The sequence below is a fragment of the Lactuca virosa genome, chromosome 5, assembly GCF_052849685.1.
Source record: "Lactuca virosa cultivar CGN04683 chromosome 5, Lactuca_virosa_CGN04683_v6, whole genome shotgun sequence".
NCBI lineage: Eukaryota > Viridiplantae > Streptophyta > Magnoliopsida > Asterales > Asteraceae > Lactuca > Lactuca virosa.
Genome location: NC_136430.1, coordinates 113861638 through 113874232, shown reverse-complemented (window position 1 = coordinate 113874232; position 12595 = coordinate 113861638).

Here is a 12595-nt window from a genome sequence, read left to right as displayed (position 1 = left end):
CCTTAATTCACATCAAATAATTTTTGCTCGCTTTCAATTTTATTTTTGTCACACGAATTGGCACGAACATTCGCCCTAAATTCGCATTATCCAAAAAAAAATTAATTATAATTTTTTTTTTTGTTTGATATTTTATTTTCATTTGTGCATTATTCTATTTTATTCAAAAACTAAAAAATATTTTCTTTATCTTTTATTTTTGCAAATTTCATCACACCAAAATAATTTTAAGAAGATCATGGAGGCATAGATTCGTGTGATAGGGCAGGTATAACATTCTTTATCTATGTATTAGCTAAGTGTCTCTAGAAGCATGATGATGTATGTTGTCTAAAGCCTTTATTGACTCTATGTGAAGCCTTAATAAATCGATTCTACCAATCGTTTCTTCCCAATTAGGCTGTTAAATTCACATTAGTCATGAGCTACTTTACTCTTCTCACTTTGATTTAAGAGTTATCTGCTTAGTTACTTTCGTTTAGCAGAGGTACATTCGCTTCTCTGGTACGATCTTCACATTTCTCCATTGCCTTCATACTCATCAATGTAACCCTTAAGACTCTCAGCTATACCACTGAGGTTTATGGTTGCACAATATATGTGTTAATGATCTTAGTTTCGTTCACCACGAACTGAGTGAAACCCCAAATCCAATACACTTACATGAATTAACGGTGAACAATTAACTGTTCTAGATTTTCACCATGGAATTAACGAACGCCACTTTCGTGGTATGTTTCAAGAAATCTCTTTTTCTTTTGTGAGATCTTTATGAAGTGTTCTGGTTCCAAAATACTTCTTCCCATAAGATCTAGTTTTTTTTTTTTTTTTGAGATTTCAAAAGCTTAATCTTGTCACTAAATTAATTCCTCACCTACTCGTTCAACTGACTACACTGGTCACACGAGTACTTCATCCAACATTCGTTCTTATGTCAAGTTAGTTGTTTGGTTGGAGAATTAGCCACCCATTGAGCCTAATTAAAAGATGCCTTTCAATGTTTCTTGTCAAACATTTTATCGTATTTCAATGGGAAACCACACAGATACTTCTTAGTGTCTCTTGACTTTGAAGGAAGAGATCGTTGCCAGGGATCTATAGTTTCCTATATTTTAAGACATCACTAATATCCCACATATATATCTTGCTTTATTTCTTTTTCTTTGGCACACTGTCGCACGAAGATCTCTCTGATTTTCCTAAAGTCTTACTTGTGGTACTTATGGCATTTTCAGTTTCGCAGATTCAATGATGCTCAATGTTATACACACAACTTACAATGTGTCTTAAAAGCGAACGGCCGCATGGATATTTACTGCAACAAATGGAGATTGAAAGGATAAGAACAAGACTATGATGACGAGGCCGTTGGTGGATAAGAGTTCGAATTTAGGTGCGTGTAATTTGAAACGCTTCCACTTATCATGCCGCCTGACACCTTTATTGGGGCTACAGTTGTCAAATCCCACTATTTCAGGCGTCGTTTCAAAGGAAATCACTCAATCAACGCTTCAAATTCTCTCTCCTGCATAATCGTTTAAAAGGATTTTTGATTCACAGTATTACCTTTTACCACCATCAAATTCTCTCAAGAACCCTAACGGCGATTTCTCTCTATTGCTCTTATTCTTCATTAACCCGCAACAATGGTTGGTTCTTCATCAGTTCATGATACGACTGCTCACTCATCACTGCTTGCCATCAAACAAAATCAAAACTTGATTCTTGATTTGTCTCCATTCAAGTATGATTCTTACATGTTACCCATCATTGAATGCGTGAAGTATTCCCCTCTGGTCAATGTGTTAACTAAGGTTGAGTGCGTCCCAATGTCGCTACTCTCGAAGGCTTATTCCTCTGCTAGGACTTGCATACGATGACTCCATGGTGAATCCAGACTCAATTTCCACAGTAGCTATTTTCGAAATGTTTTATGAGATGGGGTATAAAGATCTCATTGCTTCAATCTCCAAGTTCAGAAAACTCCACTTGCCTCCTCAATGGAATGGTATGTTCACTCTTCTCTTCAAAGCCTTTTCTAAAAGAGTCACCCGTTCAGACTGTGCCAGTAAGCCGTTCATGACTCTAATGTATGGACTTTACTACCACATCAACCTTGATTATGGCACTGTTCTATGGCTCAGCTGGTGCAAAGTACTCACTCCACTACACGACACAATGACATTTCATGTGCTCGTTTTTGGACCATAGACAAAATTGTTTGATTTTTGTAAGTTACAATAGTTGATCTAAATGTTTGATGAATTCCATAACTTGTCCTCAAGTTATGGAAAAATGAAAAGGTTTTCTTTTAAAGAGATCATTAAACTTAAAGGTTATAAACTTGAAGAGTCTTTTTCTATAAATGTTTTTATGAACTCCATAAGTTGTCCTCAAGATTATGGATTTTCAAGAGTCTTTTCATTAAAACCTATATTAAACTCATAAGTTATGGATTCCAAAAGTTTTTGAATAGCTCAAAACTTGCCCTCAAGTTTTGAACTTTGTGAATGTAAAAGTCTAACTTTTGAAACATTTAATTCCAAACCCTAGAATTTTAAAAGTTTAAAATTCAAACCTTATACTATCATAATATTATAGGTTTAATATTTATATATATGTATAAGAACAAAGTCAGTCTTACCGTTAGTAGGCCTCATTCACGAAGCCGGTCTATAAGGGGGTATAAGGTTACTGCCTATAAAATGGCAGTTTAATGGGTGTCCACTATCATCCACCGCTTCCTTGACTGGTGGAGGGTCGTTAGCCGAACGGGTAGGATAGGACTCTAATTCTCCCTTCATTAAAAGTATAATGATAAATATAAAGTAACTAAACACTTATAGATTCCCAAATATTAGTTACTTAGGAAAATGTGAATATGGTGCTAACCCATGAAATTGCACTTTGCACCTTGTTAAGTCGTTAGTGGAGCGTGTGTGGTTAACCGACACACTAATTTGGACTGGCAGTGCGTGGCAAAGGGTAGCTTGATGTTTATCATAGATCAATGGAGCGTGTGTGGTTAACCGGCACATAGATTAGGTGGTTGTAACATTGGGTGTACCAAGCTAATTTTCATGATTATTCACACCTTGTTTGTGATCCTCGGCATCCCAGTCACAAACTTGAAGGGCACAATCGTGACTTAAACATGCCATTGAATAGTTCAATGAATCTCAAAGGATCTAGGAATTTCAATATACTTAAAACCTAAAAATGTTTTTCGTTTTTCGTGATGGAAATTGGTAAATCGTCATTTACCTACCTTCAAATATTTTTCAATTGTATTACAGCATCCCTCTTCCAAATTGTAAAATATTGTGTTGGGTCCTAGCCTTAATATTTCATTTGGGTATTATACTAAGGACTTAAATCAACTAACTTGAATTTCTCCCATTGTAGATGTCTAGTTCAGATAACTATGGTCTTCCCAAATCTTTTGGAACAAGCTTTCCTCTTGAATATGATGTTTTGCAGTTGGATCGTGGAAGTCATACTTCACTTCCTCCACCTCCTCCAATAATTCTCCCTATCCAACAAGTTCAAAGACTTGAAAAATTCAAGGTCACTCAAGCCCTACTTTCAATGAAACATCAAGATGGAAGGCATGTGTGTACTCACGTCTTGGAGATGAAGTCACATATTGACAGGCTGAGAGTATTGGGTGTCATTGTCTCGAGGAAGTTAGCTGTTGACCGGGTTCTTCAGTCACTTCCTGAGTCATATAGTGAGTTCATTAAGGACTACTATGTGACAGACCATGAAATGACCCTTATTGATCTTAACTATTTGCTTGTTGCTGGCGCAATGGAAAATCAAATTTGATTGGAAGATCTACTCCCCAAACTTCCATGGACATTGACAATGGAAACAATGGAAGTCCAGAAAAGATTTCTCTTTTCAAGGGAAAGAGAAAGGCTAAGTATGAGATTGTCCCGTGTACCATTCCCAAAAGGTCTATATGTTTCTATTGCCAAGATAAGGGTCATTGGTTGCGAAGCTGCCCTGACTACCTGAAAGATCTGAGAAAAGGTAGAATCGAAAAGTTTGACTCTGCTTCTGGTAAGTCTACTGTCTAACTCTATTAAGTTCCTAATTGTTGATTCTTAACACATGATGTGACGAGGTTGCATTTTGATGTTTTGTAGGATCATGCAAAGGGAAGGAAGCTTAAAGGAAGAGTATGTTGAATCTTATCGCGAAGATGGATTTCAATCATATGGTTCGAAGATCGGATTTTTGAGCTGCTACTTAGGAGTTATGATAGATTGCTAGGAAATATGTAATAACATAGTTTTCATTTGTAATTTCATTGTAAGGAAAAGTTTTTTTCTGCATTTTATAAATAAATAAATTTTGTTTTTATTTTTTATATCTCCTTACAAAGGCATTTATGAAAAATTGATGTTGGTATGTTTCCATGTTTAGCAATGGATTTGATTCTTTCATTTGTGGTAGTGTCTAAATTTACCAAATAAGGAAAGATTCTCATCACCCAAGTTTCAACTGGACAGAAACTTGGAATCATGCAAGTCGTATTGTATGATGAATGATAATTTTCATCTTTGGCAAATTAAGACTGATTCCTTGGTCACATGTATATGTAAGTCAAGTGAAAGACTAAGGCATCGAGTACACATTCTTATGCACTGGTCGAGGTCCACCACAAAGATCGATAAGATTGTTTGTTATGATTTACTAAAGTTTTAGTAAATATGGTTATGCTTACAAGTTTAAGTATAACTCTGAAAAATTGGAAAAAGTTTCAATGTATGGCAGAACGAATGAGAAGAATCAAATTAGGTAGAAAGATAAAAGTTTCTTCAATCTGAAAAGATGGGAGAGTACTTTAGTATCATGCTTTATGATCATCTTAATGGTTATGGAAAACCATATCACAGTTGATCCTTTAAGGATATCTTAGTGCATTCGTATGGCTAAGAAGAGGGATTGTGAATTGTTGAAATGGTTAAATCAAGAAGATGAGTCATACTTTGTTCCGAAATCGAATCTTAGAGTTATATTTCGAGATTGGAATTTGAGTGACATATCTTAAGAAGGTTCATAACACTCATCAAATGTAGAGTTAAATGTTTTTACTCTTGTACATTTGAAATTGGTAAGTTGTGATGTCTTGGTAAGAACAAAGACCAACTAAGACCAATTGTGTGAAGTGTTTATCTAGATAAGAATCCACATTAACTCTTGAATATTTGTCAAGGAATGGTTCTTGACATAGAATCTTATATGTCAGGAGGTCAGTGGGAGTCTTAAAGATCTTGACAATTTTCAAGAACTAATCGAGAAGAAAACCTGTTATTAGACACTAACACACAACTTGAGGTTTGTAACCTATCATGTTGACATATTCTTGTTTCTGTGCCAATTCCGGTTAAGTTGACTATGCATGTGAGTTCTATGAGTTCTCAGTTGTTTGCATAACGACTTGGAAGAAATGGTAGTCCCTTGTGCTGCCAAGTGGCAAGAAATTAAGATTGAAGAAGTTCAGTCCCTATGAGTTTGGATTTGTCACTAACCTTGTCTTATGATTATGGTTATGACAAATTCACATGGATAGGAACACATAGACCATAAAATCTAAGTGTCATAAGGTTTCTCTCCGATTCATGAAAATGATGGTGAGGAAACGCTTTCACAAAGTAGATTTTAAGTAGACAGTAGTTGTGATATTTGCATTCTCAAATTCAATTATGATTACAGAATCCCTTTTCATAATTCGAGTTGTGAGAAATGGAAAAGGTCTAAACATTTGAGACTTATTTTATAAGTTCTAAAATTCTTTAGACACACATGTAAGCTGTCTAAGGAAAGGTGTATGATTTTGAGGAGCCTAGATAAAGTTTTATCGAAGCATCTCATGTCAAAAATCTGAACTTTGGTAAGAAAGTCAATGTAGTATTGATTTCTAGAAGTCTAACTAATTTCTGAATACGTGTCAAAGCTAGTGGAAGCATAAGTGTTATGCCAGTAAAGTAATGATTATTATGCTAGTGGGATTATAATCAATTATGATGAATGTTGCGAGTTAGCAATGTTAATTATAGAAAAAAAAGTTTCAATTTGCAAGTTGCAGAGTTTGAAAAATTGTTTTGCTATAATTAAGGGAGAGGAAATTATACTTCATTTCAAATGTAAAAGCTTAGATTGTGAGATTTTAATCAAATTTAGTCATGATTGTGTTAATTACGTTCTCAAATTTGATTACGACATCCCTTTTCATGATTCGAATGATGAGAACATGGCAAATAGAAATATTATAGCAAAAGACTAGTCAAGTATCATGTCTTTATGTAAGACATCATGAATCGTGTCCTATATGCTTCGGGTATAGGATCGATTACATGTGCTATAATATTCATCCGTTCTAAATATTTTCCAAATGCCTAGGGAATTAAGAGGGAAAATGGAGATATAACCGGATATGACTAAAGTGGTTAAATAACTGTTAAAGGACAATCTAAGGTTCACCGAGGATTGGTCACTTAAGGGCAGTAGGAAGTATAGTAATGGATGGACTATATCGACATTATTATAAATAGAAAGTATTCTATTAATAATTCGTTGTCATATGGAAAATATGGAATGTTTTCATATTGGATGTTGGATATTAAGAACCAGTGGTTAGAAAGTTTTATGCAAGAAGGATGTTCAAAGGAATGTCCTTTGAATTTGAGACTACGCTTCCATGGAATTGTCTTGTAACAATCTCCAAAGGAATACTTTGTAATATCGTTGGTCAAGTCTCCGTGACTTTTGGTACCTAGACATTACAAAGGAATCATTGCATGATAGTGTTCATGCTTGGAGCATGATAGTGTGTATACTTGGAGCATGACATAGCTATTGTTTTAATTCAAGTATTAAGTTGATTATTCGAAACATTATACAATGAATAATGAGTAATCAATATGACTCAAAAGTTTTTGGGCAATATAGGATTAGTATTATTATTGTGTTTCACTTTGCATGTTTTGACTTCCCGAATAACTAGGTTATTCAACCCATCCACAGTCGATCATACTTTGGAAGTAGGTATTGAGGCAAGACTGTCATGAATGAGTATGTAGTTTGTCTAGGAAAAGGTGGCTGCAGTGTTCATGAGTACTCCTGGAATAAGATTCGAGTATTGGATTCAACCCACGCTCATTTGAATCACTTCATGGATTTTATCACGAGTGATCATGAGACGATAATATCTTATATTCTTCAAACGGAGAGGTATGAGTTGCAGTTTACAAGTCGGTTGCACATTGATGATATGTAAACGCATCGGTAACTCGGTGTTATAAAACATATCATCGTGTGTGATTTGATGAGTAGATAGAGAAAGCATATGAGTCGAAGTTTATCCATTCCTTTTACCCTTGGAGGGATAAAAGCGATATTTGTGGGGCCCTCGATGATTTAGTGATGACACCACTAAGTGCATGGCCAACCCTGGACTAATTTGATTTGTTCAATTAGTCGGTCGTTATAAATCGGAAATCGGGAAACAACATATGGACAGAGAGAATGATTATAATCCATGTCCCGGTCCATATGATATCTAGAATGGAGGAATATATGATCCCTTATCTAATGGACATGTCATTGACTAGGTCAGTGTTCGAAAGCGGCTTTTAAGAGCTACGATTGCTAGTCGGGTTGTGGAGTGATACTTGCAATAATAGTTATTAGACTTATCCAAGTGCGAGGCTGTTGGATTAGTGTCTATGTCCATAATTACATTTGGTATGTACTTGACACGATAGTAGCATGGTCCATTTGGGTTGCATGGCATCGGAACAATATGAAGGATGGATTATTGAGAAGAGGTTATTTATGGTTTATTAATATATTATAAGTTCTAATATATTAATATGAAATCATATTAGTTTATTAGTATTGATCAAGAATTAATTTGGAATTGATTTTGTGATCAAAAGAGACTAATTAAATATATGGGGATTGATTATGTAAATCATTCAGTCTTATAATCTGGGCTTATGATCCATAGTTCCTTATGTTGGGCTAAACCCATGTGGTTACCCATGGATGATCCATGGAGGTTTAAACCCATGGAGCATGAGGAATATGGAAGGTTATCCACATTAGGGTTTGCATGGTGTAACCCTAATTAAGCCACACTCTATAAGAACCCCTCTAGCTCATGAAATTGGCCACTAGTTGAAACACAAGAGGGCAAGCCGATTTTGTGAGTGCAAGTAACCTCATCTTAAGTTCCTACATTGTTGGTGGTGTTGTGTGATTCCATTTGAGGCATTCACACTATTGGTGCTAAGCTCTTAAAAGTTCAAGGCTTTCAACTACAACAAAAGGTATGTCATCTAACTAGAATTTTGTAGTATAGATACACCATTGTATGCTAGTTAGGATGTTGCTTTGGAAAATGAAAGTTTCCATGTATATTAGAGAAAACATAGATCCAATGCATCTAGGGTTGCATGTACACCATAGGAGTGTTAGAATGCTCAAATCCCAGCATGTTGTTCAAAGGGCAATAGAAAAAGCACCAAATTCCAATAATGAAAGATTTCCGGAAGTCTTCGATTGCAACTTTTCACACAACCAAGATCATCATTACTGACAACTTGAAGTTTCCCTTTGTCGGTACTATTCCGGAGACTATGTTTCGTTGTGTTCCAGCTGCAAGCAAAATTTTGGAGGAGTACAAAAGGCTTCCATCTTCAGGAGCTAGCACCATTACTCCTGAGATGCGTCTGACGATTGATGAAGCTGACAAAGTGAAAAGGGGGGGGGGGGGTAAGAAAAAGCAAATGAAAGAGGGTCCATCTGAGCCAGCTGTCACTCCAAAGAAGGGAAAGGCGAAAATTGTTCCTTCTACAGCCAATCCCAAAAGGAGAAAACAGCCTACTCGCAAATGATAGACACCAACACCAAGTGCAAGCGAAGGATCACAGTCTAACACTCAGACAGATATTCGTGTCGAGGAGGATAATCCCGTTCACAACGAGGATGATACAGTTCGCAACAAAGAATAGCACTCTAATCCTGAGGTAACTCCAACTCTTAACGATTTTGTCCCTTCTCCTCCTCCTTCGCCTAAACCCACTTCTACCCGAATCACTATTGCACCATGCCCTCCACCAGTCTCTTCTCAACAACAAACAAGCATTCCTCTCTCCATCCTACTGTTTAGTGATTCAACAGTTCCTCCTACTACCTCAACCCCGCCTTTCGTTTCAGTCAACGTATTTGATACGGGGGCTAAAACTTCAGGTCTTTTAATCCATATTTCACCTCCTGTTTCTCCTCTTAACCGAGATGATCCAGATATGATCTTTGGTGATGATGAAGACGAAGATCTTGGGGAGTTTACTTACAGTCCTTTTCAAATCTGGACTGAGAGTGAAGATGAGGTGCAGGTTACGAAAGGGTAGCTTCAGTCCCTTCATGAAAATATTGACAAGTTAATTCTCTCATCCAAGGCTTCCTCTTCAGATGCATATGCTAAAGTCACAGTTGATTCACTCTTTGAATGAATCTCGAAGGAGCATACAACCAATGCTGACAAGATGAACAAGGTTGTTGCTGATTCTGCTGAAGTTTGCAAGACGACGACCGAAAAAGTCGATAAACTAATTGCTGACACCACCTCTTTCATGGACAACTTCTAAACCAATTTCAACTCCAACACCACGTCTGCCTATGAAGCTTTAAAGAGTCTGGGCTCTCTCTTCAAGTCTAAGAAAACGAAACTATAAGAGATTCGCACTGGTCTGAAAACTGACCATGAATCATTTCAAGCCACTATCTCTTCACAGATTTCACAGCTTAAAGACGAACTGATAAAGGAGAGTACCCTCAAGGACTCTCTTGCCATCAAGACAGAAGAAGTTAAGGAGTTAAGTGTCAAGCTGAACACTTCGGAGAAACAAGTCAGTGATTTGTTATCTGAGAGAGCCGTCATGTGAAGCTGTATCACTGATGTTGTATGCATGCTCTCGGATATCATTGACACCAGGGACTCCATGATCACCATCACAATGCGCAAGGATCTGGCAGAAGAGTTCAGGCCAGTCTTCGCAATGCTTCACCGCCTTCAAGGTGTTTCTGATCAATCCTTCAATATGAAACAATGGGGAGAAGGTGTGTCTGGTGGATCACGAAAGAAGAACCCAAAGCTCTAGTTAAGCCTGTTATCAAGCAAGAACCAAAGGGCAAAGAAAAGTTGTTCAGTGAGGAACCCTTTATTGATTATGACAAAGAAGAAGAGCCTGATGAAGAAGAACTAAAAAGACGAAAAGCTCGTGAAGCCGAAATGGATGAGCACCAGCGAATCATCTGAGAAGCTGAAGAAAAGGAAAGAGTTGATAAAGAGGCAAAGGCTACTCTTCAGAGCAAAAAGCTCTTGTTCCCCAAATGGACCATAAAGCGAATCCAGCGTGATGTTGTTGATCTTCCAAGTCAGTATTGGTTAGAGCCAATTGTGTCTTTTGATCTTCAAAATACACAAGATTCGCAATTGGATCTACCAATCGCTACAAAGGCTTTCAAGTTTCGTGCTTTCGTGAAAGTTGCCAATATTCCCATCACTGACAGTGTCGCTGATCATATGCTATTCTCGTTTTATCTGAAGCATATGAAGCCGTAATACGAAACCTGGTCGTTAAGCAAGATAACTGGTGTGAAAGTCACAGGGCCAATCGAGACTGACAGGTTTCCGAACGCGAAGCTCAAAGTTGCAAGAGGTTCAACCAGTGAATGCTATGAGTTCACTCTCGCTGACTTGCCCTATCTCAACCCCAATGACTGGTTCGTTCTTTACAACATGCTGCTGAAAGAAAGGGAGAAGTACAACATGCTGCTGAAAGAAAGGGAGAAGTACGAACCGGTGCAATTGACGCAAAGGAATGGTAAGTGCTTAACTGATATGATTTTGTCGTACATGCAAGTTTGACAGACAATTTTTGGCATTATTCCCAAAGTTTATGAAGTGCAGAAGCGAATGAAAGGCTAATGGTTTCATGCCTCAACTGACGCAAAGGGGGAGATTGTTGGGTATTAGATGTTGCGTCATTGGGCCTTTTACTTAGTCTTTTGTATTATCGAGTTGGGCCTGTCCACTTGTTATTAATTCTAGGGTTAGAGTATTTAAGATGCATGCATGCATCGTATTTTTGTTACCTCGTATCTTTTACTTTGTAACCCTAAACACGCCTCTACAGTAGCAATTCTTCATTGAGTTCTTCCGAGGCGTGACGTTTAATCATTCGACATTCTTGAATCATCATCGTGTTCTTTATTTATCTGTTCTAGAATCTAATCGATCTTTAAGGATTTATTCCTAACAGTTGTAATTGGTTATCGGAACCCACCATTTAACAAAATCACTTGTATAGTGGGTCATCACCTCATGTTAATTTTTGTGATGCGGATCTTATCTTTTCAATGTTATTAATTTTTTTAAAGAAATTATATCAAAGATATTAAAAATTATTATTTTGTAGATGAGTACCCTAAATGTAACCGCGTCATCACTCACCATTCGATCTATCCTCGAAAAAGAAAAAGTAAGCGGACCCAACTTTATTGATTGGTTCAGAAAAATTAGAATTGCCCTCAAGATTAAGAAAAAGGAATATGTCCTTGATGAACCTGTTCTAGAAGAGCTCCCCGATAATGCATCCAAGGCATTGAAAGATGTTTTGCTGAAACATGTAAATAATTTGAGCGAATTGGCTTGCATCATGCTTGCCACAATGACCCCTGAGCTATAGAAAACTTTTGAGTTTTATGAAGTGTACGACATGATTGAACAATTGAGAATCATGTTTCTAGTTCAGGCTAAGCAAGAAAGGTTTGAAACCTTGAATTCTTTTATTGGTTGGAAAATGGTTGAGGGATCTTTTGTGAGTACACATGTGCTTAAAATGAAAGCTTACACTATACAACTTACCTGCCTTGGATTCCCATTTGGGGATGAGCTAGCGACCAATGTGATCATAGCCTCATTGGCAAATTTATTCAACCAAATTTTGTTGAACTTCACCATGAATGACTAGGAGAGAAGCATTAATGAGCTTCATTCAATGCTCAAGAATGTTGAGTCAAACATCAAAAATATGGGAATCAAGTGCTGATGATCCGCGAGGGTCAAATCTCCAAGAAGAAAGTAGGTAAAACTAGCGGAAAGGGAAAGAAAGGCCTTTAAAAAAGACAAGGGAAATTGAAAGGGTCAATGGAAGTCTCCGCTACCAACCTATCTCATAAGCCCAAACCTGTTGCTGACTCAGACCCAATTTGGCACCTCAGGTATATATTTAAATGAATTATGTGCATCTTGTACTATTCTTCGGTATTCAACAATGGAAGTGATACTGACATATGCAATTATTTTTAGGGAGTAAATAATTTTAAAGAACTCAAAGATGGCGATTTGGAACGTCATGTGGAGAATGGCACTCGAGAAGTTGTCAAAGCCGTAAGGAAATATCATCTTTTGCTTCCAAATGGTCTTTATCTTATTTTGAACAATTGTTGTTATGTACCTAGAATAACTACAAATATTATCTCTACTTTACGTTTGTATGAACAAGGTTTTCGATAT